This window comes from Mustela erminea, chromosome 4 (assembly GCF_009829155.1).
Source record: "Mustela erminea isolate mMusErm1 chromosome 4, mMusErm1.Pri, whole genome shotgun sequence".
Lineage (NCBI taxonomy): Eukaryota > Metazoa > Chordata > Mammalia > Carnivora > Mustelidae > Mustela > Mustela erminea.
Window position 1 is genome coordinate 88,423,525 of NC_045617.1, and position 16,904 is coordinate 88,440,428.

Genomic DNA, 16,904 nt, shown 5'->3' on the forward strand with positions numbered 1-16,904 from the left:
CCAAGATTCAATGCCTGTCAAAAGACAAGATGCCTGGGAAGTCACCCACCAGAGATCCCCGGGCTGTTTCTAGCCCTAGCTGTAGAACCCTGTTTTCAGATAAAATGGACCTAGTACCTTGATATGTAAACCTCGAGAATGAAGAAGCTCTGTGTGGACGGGGGAGGGCCAGACCACCTGGCCTCCAGCTGGCGGCCTCCCCGTCCTGTGAGCTCAAACAGTCCCCAAATCATTCCCTGGGGTTTGGAGGAAGAGTCTCAAAACCAGCTTTCTCTGGTCTCTCTGCTGCCCTGCAGAAGCCGGGGGAAGCCATCGATGTGCACAGATCACACTGCTGAGGGAGAGCCAGGACCACAGGCCCCCTTCGCCAAGCCTCCAGGCCAGGCTCTCCTCCCTGACTCCCCAGGTAGCAGCACCACGTCCCTCTCATGGGAAAGGGCCACAGCAACGCACCCCACCCTGCACAGTCTCTCGGGTTCAGCTCCCACCACGAGCCCAGCAATTCGATGGCCTATTAGCGCCACTGTCTTGTGGGGAAAAAACGGATGTTCACAAAGGTCAACCAACTCATTCAACCCAGGAAGGGTAAAGCCCACGCTCCGACCCACATCTTGGCTCTCCACCCCTTACTGCAGCCCTACAGAAATCGCCTTCACAATGCCTGGGTGTCAGCTCCCCCTCTGAGCCCCATCCCCAGCTTCATCTCACTCAGAGCAACACTTGGAAGCCTCCTACCCAACTCACTCCAACATCCAAAGAGGGCACACACAGAGCTGCTCATCACTAATAATAACAACAAAAGTAATAAGATCAGTCACCACCACGTCCTTATATATACACATACTAGCCGACACTTCAACGGTTCTTATCTTCATCCTCAAAACACCAGATTCCCATCAGCAGCCCACAGATAAGGAACCTGAGGTACAAAGAGGTGGACAACTGGCCCAAGGTCACCCAGCTGGGAAGGAGCAAAGCCAGGGTTGGCCCCCAGGTGGTCCAGCGGCAAAGCCTGCACACATAACCACTGAGTGACACTCCTCCCCTATGTCTGCCGGCTCCCCCTCTGGTGGGGGCAACAACAAGGGCCCCGAGCTGGGGGCTTGTCTCCCTCCTCTGAGGCCCCTCTCTGCAGCAGGCAGAAGCCAACTGGAACCTCCAAGTGGTGGGCCTGGGAAAGCCCACCTGAGGAGCACTCATCCCCCTCCTCCCCCACCGCCCCGCCCCAGACACAGGAGCTTCGGACCTGGAAGGATGAGACAGTAGGAGAGCAGTCCAGGCACAAAGCACAAATAGGACACCAACTGTGTGCCTGGCTGCAAGTCGTGACAGGTGCGGGAAGTAGAAGGCTCTGTCCTCCTCCTCCTGCAAGTAGCTCCAGTCCCCGGCGATGCCCAAAGGGGTCGCCCCTGCCACCCCTATCCCCTTCAGTACTAGCTGCACCAGATGTTGGCAACACTTAGAAACAGGGCTAAAAATAAACGCTCTAATGAGTCAGTGCTAAGAATAACTCAGGCAAACAGCCCTCCAGGAAAGGACACTCTGCCAGGGAGGCTCCATCTCCCTCCACCTCCCAGCCCAGTCTGGCCCATCCCCTGGCCTTTCCCTCAGAGCCCACCACAGTCCACAGGGGGCCTAGGAGATCTATACCCCAATGGCTGGGTTGACAGAGGCATGGACACACTCACATGCCCTCCCCCTCCACGGGCCAGGTGGCCGGCCACCCAGGTGAATGGCGGTACCAAGGGGCAGGCAGGCCTGGAGAAGGCCACCCAGCTCAACGCAGAGCTGTGCTGAGATTCTCAGATTCTTTCCCCAACCTGAATGGCAACTCCCCCCACAGGAAAGTAGGACACGGTGCCCCAACGCCCACCCATCCTGTCTCACCAGAGTCAGCCAGACCAGCCCATCTTGTAGGTGATGGGGGGTGGGGGAGCTGGGACCTCAGACGGATAGCAGTAGCCTCAAGGGCAGACAGCAAGTGTGGGGGCTGAGACGGAATTTGGGATTGCAAACGTGTTAGATCCCACGGCCAGGGGGATCTCCCTCGTTTTTTCCATGTTCTTCCCTCATTGCCCCCCAAGGATGATAAGAATAGTTAAGACTCGTGGGCATCTGCACATGAACTGTAAACAAATAGCGTACATTCACTTAGGGTGTCGGGAGGCGAACCTCTCAGTAAGGATGACAAACCAAATGATGAGTTACCTGACATAGCCAAGGAAAATGGGACTCAAAAAAAAAAAAAAAAAAAAAACCCAACTAACTTGCTAAGGCCCCGCAGCTGGGGTGCAGCCTAATACTGCCATGCATTAGCCGGGCAAGTAGCTCCCCAGAGCCTGTGTGCTGGGCATAGTCCCATCTCCCATCAGTGAATGCCCAGAGGGACTAGGACACGCTCTAATCCTGCTGGCAGCCAGAGGGAAGGGGCCAGAAAAAAAGTGAGGAGCCTTCAGGAAGGGAGTAGCACTACATACAACATTTCTCTGAGGAGAATGGAGGAAGGAGGGAAAGGAGGGGATGTCCTAGGCAAAGAACTGGCCATGCAGTCAGGAGCCCTGGGATCTAGTCCCAGCTTTATCAGAGATAACTGCATGATCTGGGGAAATCATTTTCTATGCTTCACTCCAGGTCTGTTTCTCTTTCTGGAAAAAGGAGCTTTGAACACCAAGCCTTTGAGATACCCTACGGTATATCACAACCACATACTGGATGTACACAATGAATATCAGCACATCAAAGGCTCTGACAAGTCCTGCAGCAAAGAAAACCATTTGGGGTTTTATTTTCCTTCTTTTTTTAAAAAAAATTATTTTACTTAAATTTAATTAATTAACATATAGTGTATTGTTTGTTTCAGAGGTGGATTTCAGTGGTTCATCAGTTGCATATAACACCCAGCACTCATTACACCACATGCCCTCCTTAATGCCCTCACCCGGTTATGGCATCCCCACACCCCCCTCCTCTCCAGCAACCCTCAGTTTGTTTCTCATAGTTAAGAGTCTCTTATGGTTTATCTCCCTCTCTTATTTCATCTTATTTTATTTCTCCCTGTCTTCCCCTATGATCCTCTGTTTCGTGTTTGAAATTCCACATAAAAGTGAAATCATATGATAATTATCCTTCTCTGATTGACTTATTTCTCTTCCATTTTCCTTTTTTTGACCCCTCATCTCCCATACCTGCTTGACCACCAAACCCTTCAACAGAACATATCTGGTGAAACCCTGGAGTAGAACTGGGGTGCCCTGGAGTTGATCTGAGGTCACCAACTCAAATGCCTATAAAGGCCAGCAGGAAACATGAAAGTTTGAAGCAGGCCCAAACAAAATGCACCAGGACTCTGCAGTTAGCAGCAAGCCCCTCAAAATTCTGAGTGGCTCTTGGGGTTCAGGGAGTTTGGCACTTTGGTTCTATGAAGGTCTCCCTCATTACCCACTGAGGGTTTTCATCCCAACTGATCCTCAACAAGAGGCAAGTGAAGGAGAGCAAAACATGTCACTTTGGGGGGCACCTGGGTGGCTCAGTGGGTTAAGTCGCTGCCTTCGGCTCAGGTCATGATCTCAGGGTCCTGGGATCGAGTCCCACATTGGGCTCTCTGCTCAGCAGGGAGCCTGCTTCCTCCTCTCTCTCTCTGCCTGCCTCTCTGCCTACTGTGATCTCTCTCTGATAAATAAATAAAATCTTTTTTTTATTATCTCTTTTTTTTTTAAGATTTTATTTATTTATTTGACAGAGAGAAATCACAAGTAGATGGAGAGGCAGGCAGAGAGAAAGAGAGGGAAGCAGGCTCCCCGCTGAGCAGAGAGCCCGATGCGGGACTCGATCCCAGGACCCTGAGATCATGACCTGAGCCGAAGGCAGCGGCCCAACCCACTGAGCCACCCAGGTGCCCCAAATAAATAAAATCTTTAAAAAAAAAAATGTCACTTTGGCATATCAATTATTTTGAATTGAAGTTACTTAAGAGACAGCAAGTACAAGAAGGACACCCTGCCCTTCCTTTGTGCCCCTGAGAGCAGGAAATAAATTTCCCACCTGAAAGGTACCCTCCCTGTACCAAGTGGTAGACAGACACCTTTATCGCCAGAAATAGAGAATTCAGGGCCCAGAAGGCTGTAGACACAAACCTTGTTACTTCTTTATTAATTAGCTACCCCAAGCCCAAATCCCTTTCTTTTTGTCAATTCTTCACAAAGGTATTGTTTCTTTGTCTAAACGGTATAAAAGCTGCCTGCTTGGTTCACTTCTTGGAGCCTCATTTTTGGGGGGGGCTCCTGTACATACAAAATTAAACTTAGATACATTCTCTGTGCCCTCATGATAGGGATTTTCCACTCCCATCTTCTAAGAGCCATTCTTTGAAATGCAAACTTTAGGGAGAAGTTTTTCATCAGGTGCAGAAAAAAAGGACCAATTTGAAAATTGGTCTAATGCAAAAATCTTAAGTCTGGCCCACAAACGTTCTTTTAAAAAAGCTTCAGTCATCTGAGTGGGTAAACTTAACCTGTCCCAACCGCTGGAAACATAATTTGGATCCAGCTGTTGTATAAACTCGTGAGTTTTGTATTATGGCACCTGACTCCCGTATAAAATTTTACAACAATGGCTATAAAGCCTGTTTGTGTCTCTCTGTATATTGACATGTGTCTGTATGTATGCTGTAGATATATGACACTTTTCTGCCTCCAGATGTGATGGCCAAAATTAATCTGTAAAAGAGCTCTACTGAGTTGGGGGAACAAGCACTCAGAACTATGAAAACTAACCCCCAATTTTTTTTAAGTTCACACTGATCTGGGATAATCTTTGGGAATTAAAAGCTTGTTGAAACTTGTTGACTTAATTAAAACAGAGGTGGCTTCAGAGCTATGAGCATTAATTATGATGCAAACATACAACTTCTACTCCACCATGGTTTACCAGTCAAGTAAGTTTATGTTTTCCGTTACAAAATTTGTCAGTGAGAAAAACATTTGGGATGATCTCTGATTTTGTCTAACATCTCATGAAGTTTTTGTAGGTAATCTAAATGTAATGTTTAAAACAGGTAATTTAGATAGATGAACAGGATAAGAGTGTCTATGTAAACGTTTTTTAATGACTTTTTTTTATATACACGTTTCAATAATAATTGTGTTTTATATATGTTTACTTTAAAAATGGTTTTCCAAATTCTTTGATAACTTCCACCATTAGGTCTGCTAAGTTAAATAACAGAAATTTATTGAATATCGATATCCTTTCTAAGTAAGATAAACCATTAATTACTGAACATAAGTTTACCTAATTTTGTCTTCCTATTATGGAGGAATTAAAGATATTTCAGTCTGTTAAACATGTCTAGGCCACATTAAAAGATCGCAGTATTAAAAATGGCACATGTTCTAGAAATTTTAAGACGTATCTACAAATTTGCCAATTTATAGACTGCTGGTATAACATATGGTTCACCGCTGTTTACTTGTCAATTTTCATTATAAGTTAAAATTCTTTTTTTTTTAAGATTTTATTTATTTATTTGACAGACAGAGATCACAAGCAGACAGAGAAGCAGGCAGAGAGAAAGGGGGAAGCAGGCTCCCTGCCAAGCAGAGAGCCCGATGCAGGGCTCAATCCCAGGACCCTGGGATCATGACCTGAGCTGAAGGCAGAGGCTTAACCCATTGAGCCACCCAGGTGCCCCTAAGTTAAAATTCTTAAGGGTTAAACATTTTATTTATTTATTTTTTTAAGATTTTATTTATTTGTCACAGAGCTAGAGAGAGTACAGGCAGGCAGAGTGGCAGGTGGAGGCATAGGGAGGAAGCAGGCTCCCTGCAGAGCAAGGAGCCCGATGTGGGACTCGATCCCAGGACCCTGAGATCATGACCTGAGCCGAAGGCAGCCGCTTAACCGACTGAGCCACTCAGTCACCCCAGGGTTAAACATTTTAACTGATATGTGTAATCACCACTAAATAGTAAGGGAAACAACTCTATGCAAAAAAAGTAGGGTGTGGTTTTTTTGGTTAGAAAAGGTATGAGGTATGAAGATACATTTAGAAAAAATTAAAGGGAGAGTATGACAGAATTTTACCCTATGCGAATAATCTGGCTAAAATCAAATTGCTGCTGGAAGGGTTTTTAAAATTAAGCTTTAATATCAATAGCTTGGCTATTATAGAACTAAAATTGCTAAAAGGACAAAGTTTTCTTGGACTATTGGTCTGCTCCTGATAAGAGATTATAGAAGGTCTTTTTCTTTTTTTTTTTTTTTTTCCTTAGGTTTTTATTATTTTTTCACCCTCCCTGCCCCTCCTTTATTTTTTCTTTTAATCTTTTACGTTTGTCTTTATTATCAGGCCTTTGATTACTTAAGAAAACTAAGTCTTCTCAATATTAAAAGAGCTAAGTTTTGCTCATAACTATAGAACCTTCTGTATTTGCCTTAAAAAAATTTTTTTGTCACTATTGTTAGTAGGGATCCTGCTTCTCCCTCTCGTTCTGCTGCTCCTCGTGCTTGTACTTTCTCTCTTTCAAATAAACAAATAAGAAAACCATGACTTAATAGCAATTTGGTAAATTACACCTTTATAAGTAAAACTGAAACATTTACCTTCTTCTCCCTACCTGATGTCTCCAGAATTTGAAAACTCTTCGTGAGCATTCTTGTTTTCATGACAATATAGTTATTTATACAAGTTCAATAAACATCTATTCTTCTAATAACAGAACACCATTGGAAACATTGGCTATATTACCAAGGCTTTGACTGGAATGTCACGTTTAAGGGAGCCATGCGTAGACTCAGAAATGCCCAGACAGCTTTAAGGAACTAAGGTTGACTTTATGAAGCCAATAAAACCCCTTGGAAAAATAAGCCTGGTACCTTGCTTACACGCTTCCCAGCAGCCTCACCAGGTGAGTAAGGAAGGTCAACTCCTGGCAGGTGCAGAAACCTCAGGATATTTTGCGGACTTTGAGAAAAGAGGAGTTACTGCAAGTAAAGCCTGAAGATAAGTCCTTGGCTCAGCTTCCTAGCGTCAAGAGGCTTGTGAAAGCCCAATCTAAGATTCCTTATGAAAAGTTCCAACAGAGCAGATGAAAGGATTCTCTATAGTCAGTGGCAAGTTCTTGCTGCCTTTCCATAAATAATAAGTTAAATTTACTCAAACTAAACCTATTTCGCAAACAAGTTAGTCTTACTCTGATGACCTTTGGTAGTTATGGGGATAACCGGAGAGAAAAAAAATTGTTTCGATGAAAAATGATAGTACATCCCTTTGGATATCAGATTCTAGTACTGGGAACAATCAATTAAGTTTTCTTTTCTACCTGTTTCCTCCAATACTTGGCTACAACTCTCCAAACTAACGGCCCCGGTGTTCTTCCACTCTTAATGCAGACTCACCAAGACCAAAAGCTGCCCTTTTCCCTGAAGCCCTACGAGCGTGAACAATTTGAGGGAAACTTGAGAGAAACCACTGAAACCACTCACGCAGAGGTGATCTCTGTGCCTGTTGCTGTGTGGGCCACTCAGAAGAGACCACCAGAGACACTCAAACTGCAAACCAGGAAGACCTAGCAGATCACTCCCGTTCTGCCCTCTCTCCATCTGGAGATGCCCGGAGCTGACATCTCAAAACCTTCTCCACCAGCTGCCTGTAGAACTAAGAAACTGGGATCATAGCCGGCTCCAGTCACTCATCTTTGGTTTTCTTTTCTTCCCATAAAAATGCCTTATTAAATACCTGATTTCTCACACGATATGGGCCTTACTTTAAGAGCCCAGATACAACACCACCTCCTAAAATGAAACACAGCTGTTTAACTGAACTGACCTATTTTCAAGACTAATTCAATGAAATAACAAGCACCTCACCAGCTCAGCTTCTAGACTTCGGTAAAACTAAAGGGGAACACAACATCCCACCCCAAAATATGCCGCTCTGGCATAATGATTATTTTGAATTAAAGTTAGTGAAGAGACAGCAGGTACTAGCAAGACACCCTGCCCTTCCTTTGGGTACCCCAGAGCAGGAAATGAATCTCCCACCTGAAAGTCACCCTCCCAGTAGGAGGAGTCAGAGAGACACCCTTAGTACAAGAAACAGGGAATTCAGGGCCCAGGGGGTGTATAAACAACCCTTTTTACTTCTTTACTAATTAAGCTACCCTAAGCCCAAACCCCTTTCGTTTGTCAATTCTTCACAAATGTATTGTTTCTTTCTCTGAATGGGATGAAAGCTGCCTGCTTGGTTCACTTCTTGGACATTCATATCTTTGGGGATCTTGTACATACAAAATTAAATTTGTTTTTCTTCAGTCAATCTGTCTTATGTAGATTTAATTATTAAGCCAGCCAAAGAAACTAGAAGGGAAGAAGGGAAAAGTTTTCCTCCCCTACACGAGGAAGGTGTCAGAGGAGACAGCTGGCCTAGGTCACCCAGCAGGTTACTGCTGTGGGCAGGAGAGATGATGAAGCAGATCTTATTTACTGGGCCCTTATTATGGGCAGCAGCTCACCTGCATTACCTCCTGTAATTCTTGCAACAACCCTTGAGTAAAAGCACTGATGTTATCCCCATCTCTCAGAGCAAGACACTAAGGACCAAAGAGATTCAGTCCCCTGTGTCCAAGGTCACACAGCCAGTCAGTGGCAACCTGAATCCAGAGATCACAGCCTCAGCCCAGCTCTGCCACTCACTAGGCTAGGTCACCTTGGCTGACAGACTTCATTCTGGGCCTCAGTTTGCTCACCTATAAAACCGGATAATAAAAGAACTGTGTCTTAGGCCATTGTGAAGATTAAATTTGCAAATGTACAAAACCGCTTAACACCCTGTCAGGGAGCAGGTGCTCAGTATATAGGACCTTATCATTAGAGACCACATTCTGCTATAGGAGCTCCCATCTGAGCCTCTGGGCCCTGGGCACAGCAGGTGAGAAGCCACCCATGGCTTCCTGGATATTGGCCTCCGCCAATCAGTCCCCGAGCACTGCCCCTCCAAATGGCAACACTTCCAAGCTGGAACTCCGAGGGTGCCCCATGTAGGGGAGGACTCTGGAAGCTGGGGTTCCCAGACCCAGGTTTGACCTGGGTCTCATCCTCTGAGGCCCCTGAAAGGCCACCTCCCCCTCAGAGCCGGGGATAGTCCCAGCTCACCATGGGTCACAGGCCTCTCTCCACCATTGCCCCACAGCCCCAGGTCACGGGGTGGGGAGGCGGGGGCTCTCCAGCCAGGCAGCTGACATGCTCATGACCTTTCCCAGCTCTCTCAGTCTTAGAGATGACAAGGACTACCCACCCAGAAGCCTTCACACTTCCTATAGCCGGTTCATCCACACAGGTCACAAGATTAGCATCACCAACCAGAAAGTCGACCGCTCAGGGGCTAGTATGCCCACTTTACAGATGAAGAAACTGAGCCCCCAACTGGCCCTGGGCAGAGATCTAAGTAGCAGAAAGACTTCTGGACCCTGGACCAGGGCTCAGGACTGATCCAGTTTCCAGGCCAGATTCATTAAAGCCAGCTAGGGCAGTAGAGGGGAAAAGGCTCAGGAGGCTCCCAAGGCTCAGGGGAGGGGAGGAAATGGCTAAGGCATGGGCCCTGGGTCTTACTGAGTCACTGTAGATCCTGCAAGTCTTGGGGATGGGAGGAGCATCAGTAATCCTAAGGCCTCCTCTACCCCCACCCCACCCTAGCCAGAGAAGAAAGGCACAGCCCTTGCCCAGTGCCCTGGGATGACTCCCTCCACCCAGTCCCCTGCTCTAGCTAGCATGGACACTCCAGCCAGACCTGGCCCTGCAGCCCTCCACAGACAGGGACCCCCACCTCCCAAGGTGGCTCTCTAGCTCCAGACCCCACATCAACCACTCACCCCAGGCACTCTCACCCCCCCCCACACACACACACAGTCCCTATCCATGTATGAAGCCTTCTCTGGCCACCTCTGCCTCAGCTGAGCCCACACACACAGGGCCCAGTCACCCACATATACCATGCTGAGAATCAGACCCACAATTCTCAGTCTAGACCCCAGCATGTGGCTCTGGGTCTTGCACTGAGTAGGTGCTCTGTAAACATTGCACAAGAGGGAGATAATCTCTAAGGAAGTGACCGTGAATATCTTGACCATGACCTTCAAAAAATATACTTTATTTGGCCCAGTACACACACACACACACACACACACACGTATGCATAACACACATACACACACATATGAACCTGAAACAAAAAAAGTTGCACAAAACATTTGGCCAAGACAATGCAATACACCTGGATGTCCTCTCTAGATCTTCTTTCTCACTGAAAAAAAAAATGTTCATTGAGACTCACTAAGCTGACTTCATGGCCAGAAATTAGGGTCCCATTAGTGGCCTTGATCCACAGTTCAAATTATAGCCTCTAGGGAGATCTGTGTGGCCCAAACTTCCCACCCAGCACATGACCTTCTGTATAATCATCAGACACTCACTCTGGGCCAGGCCTGTGCTCAGCACCTTACTATGATATCTCATTTTATTCTCACCATCGCCCAAAGAGATAGGGGCTCTTACTATCCCCATTTTGCGGGTGAGGAAACTGAGGCCCAATGTCACACAGTACGTGGCTCAGGCAGAATTCAAAGCCAGATCTGTCTGAATCTGGGGCCATGTTCCTAACTCCTGAGCCACACCGCCCTCCCACCGCCAGCTGAGGGCCTTCAACCCCTCTCTTGAGTCTGCACACTGGCAGGAAGCTCACTCCAACTCCAAGCACTAAAAAGCCATTCCATGGGTGCATTTAGTTGGCTACTTGATTGGAGACTGGCCGGGGCCCGCAGGTCTGGAGGCGAGCTAGCCTTCTTGCCTTCACAGTAGACCCTGCTCCCTCCTCCCAACCCACCTCCACCTGAACCCAGGAAAGGGGCTGGGATGGGGCAGCAGGGCTCCAGCGGACCATTCTGCGGTCCCCCCTCACTGATATCACTGCCCTGCAGCAAATCCCTCACCCTCTCTGTGCCTCCATGTCCCCGGCTATGAAATGGGGTGATGACACGGCACCCACCCACAAAGGGAGCCTCTGAGGGCTGAGGGGCTACTGCGGGGCAAGCACTTGGCACAGCACCTGAAATGCAGTAAATGCCTGGGAAAGGTGGGCACTTAGTATTATCGTCCCCAGGGCCAATGCAAAGCCCTGCCATCAAAAATAATGACAGAAACAGCAGGCAGGTTTTTGCGGTTCCCGAACATGCTTCTGTGCCAGGAGAAGGGTCACCTATGCAGCGCACCTACTTACTGCTTGTCAAGCAGTGCGCTGAGCACTATGTGAATTAAGTCTTTTAGTTCCCAAAATGAACCCACACGGAGGCACTATGATTGTTCTCTCCATTTTACAGACAAGGACACTGAGGCACCAAGGGACTAAGTGACTTACCCCGGGATCACCTAGCTGCAGAGTGGCGGGGCCACAATTCGAACCCAGTGGGACCGACAGAGTATCTGCTCCCAATCCCTGAGGTAAGGAGGTATGTACTGTGTGGTCTGGCTATGCACCTCATTATCTCCTCACAAGAGCCTCTAAACAAGCCTGGAGATGTGGAGACCAGGCAGGCAGGGCTGGGCTCAGCTGCCCAGGGAGGCAGAGCTCCTCAGAAGTGGGGCAGGAGCCAGCTCCTTGGACTCCTGACCCCCCCACCTCGCTTTCCACCATCCCCAGTCCCCACTCGGAACCTGGCCAGAGGCCCCTCCTTTGTGCCACCTGCTTCCCCAACCCAGACCCTGCAAGGTATCTCCCCATCCCCTTCAGAAGACACCCTGATGCCAATGCAGGCCTTAGGGCCTCATCCCCACTCACCTGCCTCCCCGAAGACAGGACACACACACACACACACACACACACACACGTGTGCACACGCTCCCTCATACCTGGGAGAGGCGAGTCCCCTGGAAGGAGCCCCCGAGAAAGCTCAGCTCCTTGGGGGGCCAGAGCCCAGGGCCAGGCCCCTGCCCCGGGTGCCAGACCCAGTTTCCTCATTCTCCCCAGCACTGCTTCTCACCCAGCCCCCTGCACCTCAGTCTGAGAGGAAGTTGCACAATCCCCTGGGAGCTGCAAGTGTGGCCGAGGATTACTCACAGTGCAGAGGGAACCTCACGCCCGTCCGGAAGGCTTTGCTCACCCACAAGACTACCCAGCGCAGGCAGGCTCCCAACCCGAATCACCCCATCTCACTCACACACCGTGGGGCCCAGGACCTCTACAATGCCCTCCGTCCTCCCGGCCTGAGCCTCTTTCAGGCCCCATGAGCCACAGAGCCAAGCCCCACAGGGCACAGACCAAGCCCCCCCACCCCAAGATCGAGAGGGGCAAGAATTTTCAGGAATCTTACCAGGTCTAGTACAGGCCTAGCCCTAACCTGCATACCCTCCCAGCCCCTCCTGGAGGCACAGATCCTTAGCCTGAAGCCCCATAGTCCCCCACCATCCTGACTGACCATGTTATCTGCCACCTTGCCCTTGGGCCTTGCCAGGGCCTCCAGACACCCGGTTCACAGTCTTATGATATAGGCCCACCTGGGAAGGGACCCCGAGACTGAGATGCTTCTAGGAAGTTCTGGGAAGATACGAGCAACCACACAATAATTCACTTGTGACAACACACTCTTGCTACATGTGATTTCAGAGGTTCCCCAGCCCCCAAAGTACTTCTCTAACAGCCTGTCAAACAAACATTCATTTCACCAGCGTTTCTCTCTGGTGCTTAAGGGATTCCTGCCTTTAACAGGGAAAATTCCTTGTCAAGAAAGGCAGGCAATGATGAAGCCACTGTCTGTCACCTGTCCCTCAAGGTGGGTGAGTTTCCTGGGCCCTTCCATGAGAGTATGGCTCAGGAAGGTACAGGGTAGTAGAAAGAAGATCAGGCAGGCCGTGGTTCATGGTGAAGGCCGGAGATGCCACTGAGGCAAAGTGCGCCCTAGAACAAGGAGGTCAGAGAGGCCCAGGGGGCTCTGACCTAGACTCTGACCCAAGCCTGGGCCCTCCCTGGGTTAGCAACTCTGGAAGAACACAGAGGATGAGTAGGAGGCTGGCCTGGGTGTACAGAGCCCCCAAGAATGACCTCTGGCTTCCGCCCCTCACGGCCTGGACTCGAAACGGGGCCTCAGATAAAGAGTATGACAGGCACCTCTTATCACCCCACACAACCTTGGACTCCCACCCAGTTGAGGACAAAGTCAGAAATGGTTTTACCTGGGCCCCGGAGCTCCCCAGAGAGCCCCTCATTTCTGCTGCCCTCATCAAAAGGCTGGGGCCCTCGGGGCAGTTCCCCCACAGTCCCGAGGCCTGGAATAGCAGGAAGCAGGGCCGAGCTCACAGCTGGTCACCTGACACCTCCAGTTCAGTGGACAGGGAGCACAGTCAAGGGGGAGGGGCTGGTACCACAAAGGAAACAAGGAGCAGATGCCCCTTGGCAGGGATGCCTCCCAAAGTGCCCCTCTCCCCAGTTCTGACAGCAGCCTCAGGGAGGGGGAAGGGCAGCCCCCTCACCACCCTCACTGTCCCTAGCTGGGGACCAAGGCTTCAAGCACTGAAGTGACTTCTCCAAGGCTATGCAGCAAGTTCATGGCAAATCTCAGTTTCCTGGCTCTGTTCCCAGGTCGGAGTTTCTCAACCTCAACACTGATGCTCGCAGCCAGAGGATTCCTTGCTGGGGGGCTGTCCTGAGCATTTCAAGATGTTCAGCCACATCCCGGGCTTCTACCCACTAAATGCCAGTAGCATTTCCCGAGTTGTGACAACCAAAAATGTCATCAGACATTGCCAAATGTCCCCGGGGAGGCAAAATGACCACCAGTTGAGAACAACCACCCAAGGAGACCTTGAAAGACAGACACCTGCCGATTCTAAGGTGCATGGTATCTACTGAGGGCTCCAGTCCTCGAGCCTTCCGCCTCCGCTGCCAGATGTGCTGGGCAAGAGGCCCTTGCAGAGGCCGCCCCGTTGGGGGTCCCCTCTGAAGACCGTCTTCCTATCTCCCAACTTGGAGCCCTCCCTGGCATTCACTATTGTCACAGTCTTTCAGCCACGGCTGAAAGTACACAGCTACGAGTACAAAATTTCGAGCATCCCCAGTACATGCTTCTTTTCTCATAAATCGCTCATAAATACCAATGTTTGAATAGATCATGCAGGTCAGCAAACCCCCACAAAAACAGATCAATAAAAAAAGGATGAAAAGGGGAATGCAAATTATACCCAAGGAGAGATACAGCAACATGCACCAGCATGGAAGAAGTTAACAGTTTTTAGCAATACAAAGTGTTGGCTAGAATCCCGAGCAACAGAAACTCTCAGGTGCCCCTGGTGAGGAATAAATTGGCACAACCACTTAACAAGATATTTACTGAAGGTAAGGCTCCCGGGTGGCTCAGTCAGTTGAGCATCTGACTCTTGATTTCGGCTCAAGTCGTGATCTCAGGGTCATGGGATCAAGCCCCAGATCAGGCTCCGCGCTCGGCGTGGAGTGTGCTTAGGCCTCTCCCTCTTACACTGTGGGCTCTAGCAATTCCATTCAGGCTTATAGGCACTCTGGGGAAATACATGCACCAGTGCACCAGGAAACACACGAGGACATTCTTACAGGACTGTTCACAGTAGCCGAAAAAGGAGAGCAACCCCCACGGCCACGAGTAGCAGGCTGGGTACAGCCACATGGTAGCAAGTTCATAGAGGGAAACGCGGCACAGCAGTGAAAATGAACACACGAGAGCTACACGTCATAACCTGGACAGATCTCACAAACAAAACGTGGAGCGGAAATAACCTTGACATAAGAACGCGTTCAGTGTCATCCTAGCTGTATCAAATTCAAAACCAGGCCAAACTGAGCTCTTCTGATAGAGACTGCAGACATCAGTGGTTCCGCGATAAGAAAAAGAAAAAACTAATGATCGGAAAGGTCAGGATCGTGGTTACCTCTGAGGGGAGGGGAGTCGGGACAGAGGTGGGGTGCAGAGGCCTGCATCTGTTTCTTCACCCAGGCGGTGGTTACCTGGGTGATTACAGTTAGTTATTACGGCATACACACATGTTTGTGCTCTTATCAGCAGGGATGGCGTATTTCACCATTAAAAGGGGAGGAAAAGGATGGGATATAAATAAATAGAAACAGAAGTTCTAATATTATCTCCTCACTCCTGGCTTTGAAAACCACTATAATTAGGCCCAACAAACCAGAGAGGAATCTATAGTTCACCACAGGTCTGGATCTGTGATGCCCAGGTGATGCCCAGGGTTGTCTGTGGAGGGGCTCCCCCAGCTGGCCAGCTGCCCCTCAGTCCATCTCCCCGCCACCTCCAGCCTGCGTAGGGCCGGGCACCTTCACACCCGTCTCACCCTGCCCTGGGCCATTCTTCTGGGCCCCCAACAGCAGAGCTGGTAGGCTGACACCAGGGAGACACCGAAGGGACCCCCTGAACACCAAAAGGGGGGAGGCAGAAAAAGAAATAAAGAGGAGGGCGAGAAGTGGGAGAGAGAGCAGGAGAGAGAGACACACACACTTAGAGGGCCCGTGTTCCGGACACAGTGGAAGTCGATGGAGGTTCAAGAGGGATGAGAGCATGGGGGGCAAAGGAGAGAGGGGAAGACAGAAGGTGCAGGACGTGGGGGGAGGTGCAAAATCATGGCCCCAAATCCCAGGTCAAGTGTTGGGGGCGCAGCAACAGGCAGGCCCAAAGAGGTCTGAGTTGTTGGGCCCGAGTTAGTACCTCCCCCCTTGCCCACTGCCAGGGGCTTCCGAACGGCAGATGGGTGGCCAGCCCCTTCCCGTGGCCTCCCCTTGCACTCAGCAGCCTCTGGTCCTCCTGGAAGGAAGGACTCTGTCCAGGAAGGAAGCTTCTAGGTCTGTGGAGGTGACCCGCAGGTAAGAGGATCTGGGAAGCAATAGAGCTGCCTTGCTGGGGGCCCAGGTGGGCAGGGCTGAGCCAAGATCACCAAATTGGCACAATTCTTTCATAAAAACTCTCTGGACCGAGGAAGAATGCTTTTCAGAGTGAAGGGCCAGGTTTGGGCACATGTCCATTCATTTATATGTAACTCTGTACTATCTTCCACCGGTCCCCTTTCTCTGTCCTCTGTGTTTCCCGCAGTTCCCCGCCGGGCTGTCAGCCCAGAGGGAGGAGCTGTGTTCTCATTCCCACCCATCCTGCTCTCCCGCACAGCGCTAGGCACCCAGGAGGTGCTCAGTGCGTGCCTGCTGACCCTAAGCGTGCCCCAGGCCATGGGGTGCTGGCAAGGCTCCCTCAGGCTCCCAGGCCTCAGTCCTCTGCTCTCCAAAATATGGGGGAGGCACCAGCTAGTTTCTAAGGCCCCCAGCACCACAGCCCCAGTCAGCCCCCAGCAAAGCCAGCCGCACCCTGCTGCATGGGCCACTGAGAGCACACCTGCCCAGAGCTGGCAGGGGACAAGAGGCGACAGGGGCCGGACAGGATAGTGTGTCACCTCCCAACCACTCTGTACCTCTCAGGGACTGCAGGGGAGAGCTGAGGCAGGTGCTGTCCCCAAACCAATTATAAACAAGGCAGAGGACAGGCTGTGACTTCCCTTGGCAAACAGGAGAAAATAAACCAGAGCCCCACCCCAGAGACCCACGGGTAGCACTGTGGGGGGAGGGGGGACGGGGGGGGAAATGCTGGCAAACTCACCACAGGAAGGGACAGACTGTCAGCCCTAAACCAGAGTGAAGCTGGACCTGGATCCCGGGGAAAGCAGGTGGCCAGGCGGGGGTGGGGAGAGTGTGGGGAGAGGCAGGGAGTTCCTCCTTGTCTAGCCCTGTGCGCATCCCTGAGTATTAGATGGTGAAGCCGATATCCTGCCCACAGGGCAGAGACCTGTTGTGTCCTCATTTCTGGGCACTTGACAGGGGCTTAATTCACACT

At 50.1% G+C, this 16,904-nt stretch overlaps 1 protein-coding gene across 3 annotated transcripts in view; it reads right to left on the minus strand.

Moving 5' to 3' along the window:
* TFEB (transcription factor EB) overlaps positions 1-16,904 on the minus strand; it is a 52,223-nt gene that overhangs the window by 28,359 nt on the left and 6,960 nt on the right. The window contains exon 1 of one of the 3 annotated variants that reach the window (XM_032339912.1): positions 11,899-12,265. The exons of the other annotated variants lie outside the window; for them this stretch is intronic. The gene's annotated coding sequence lies outside the window, so the exon portion shown is untranslated. Of the gene's footprint in view, positions 1-11,898; positions 12,266-16,904 lie in introns of those variants that run through there. 3 annotated transcript variants of the gene reach the window in all.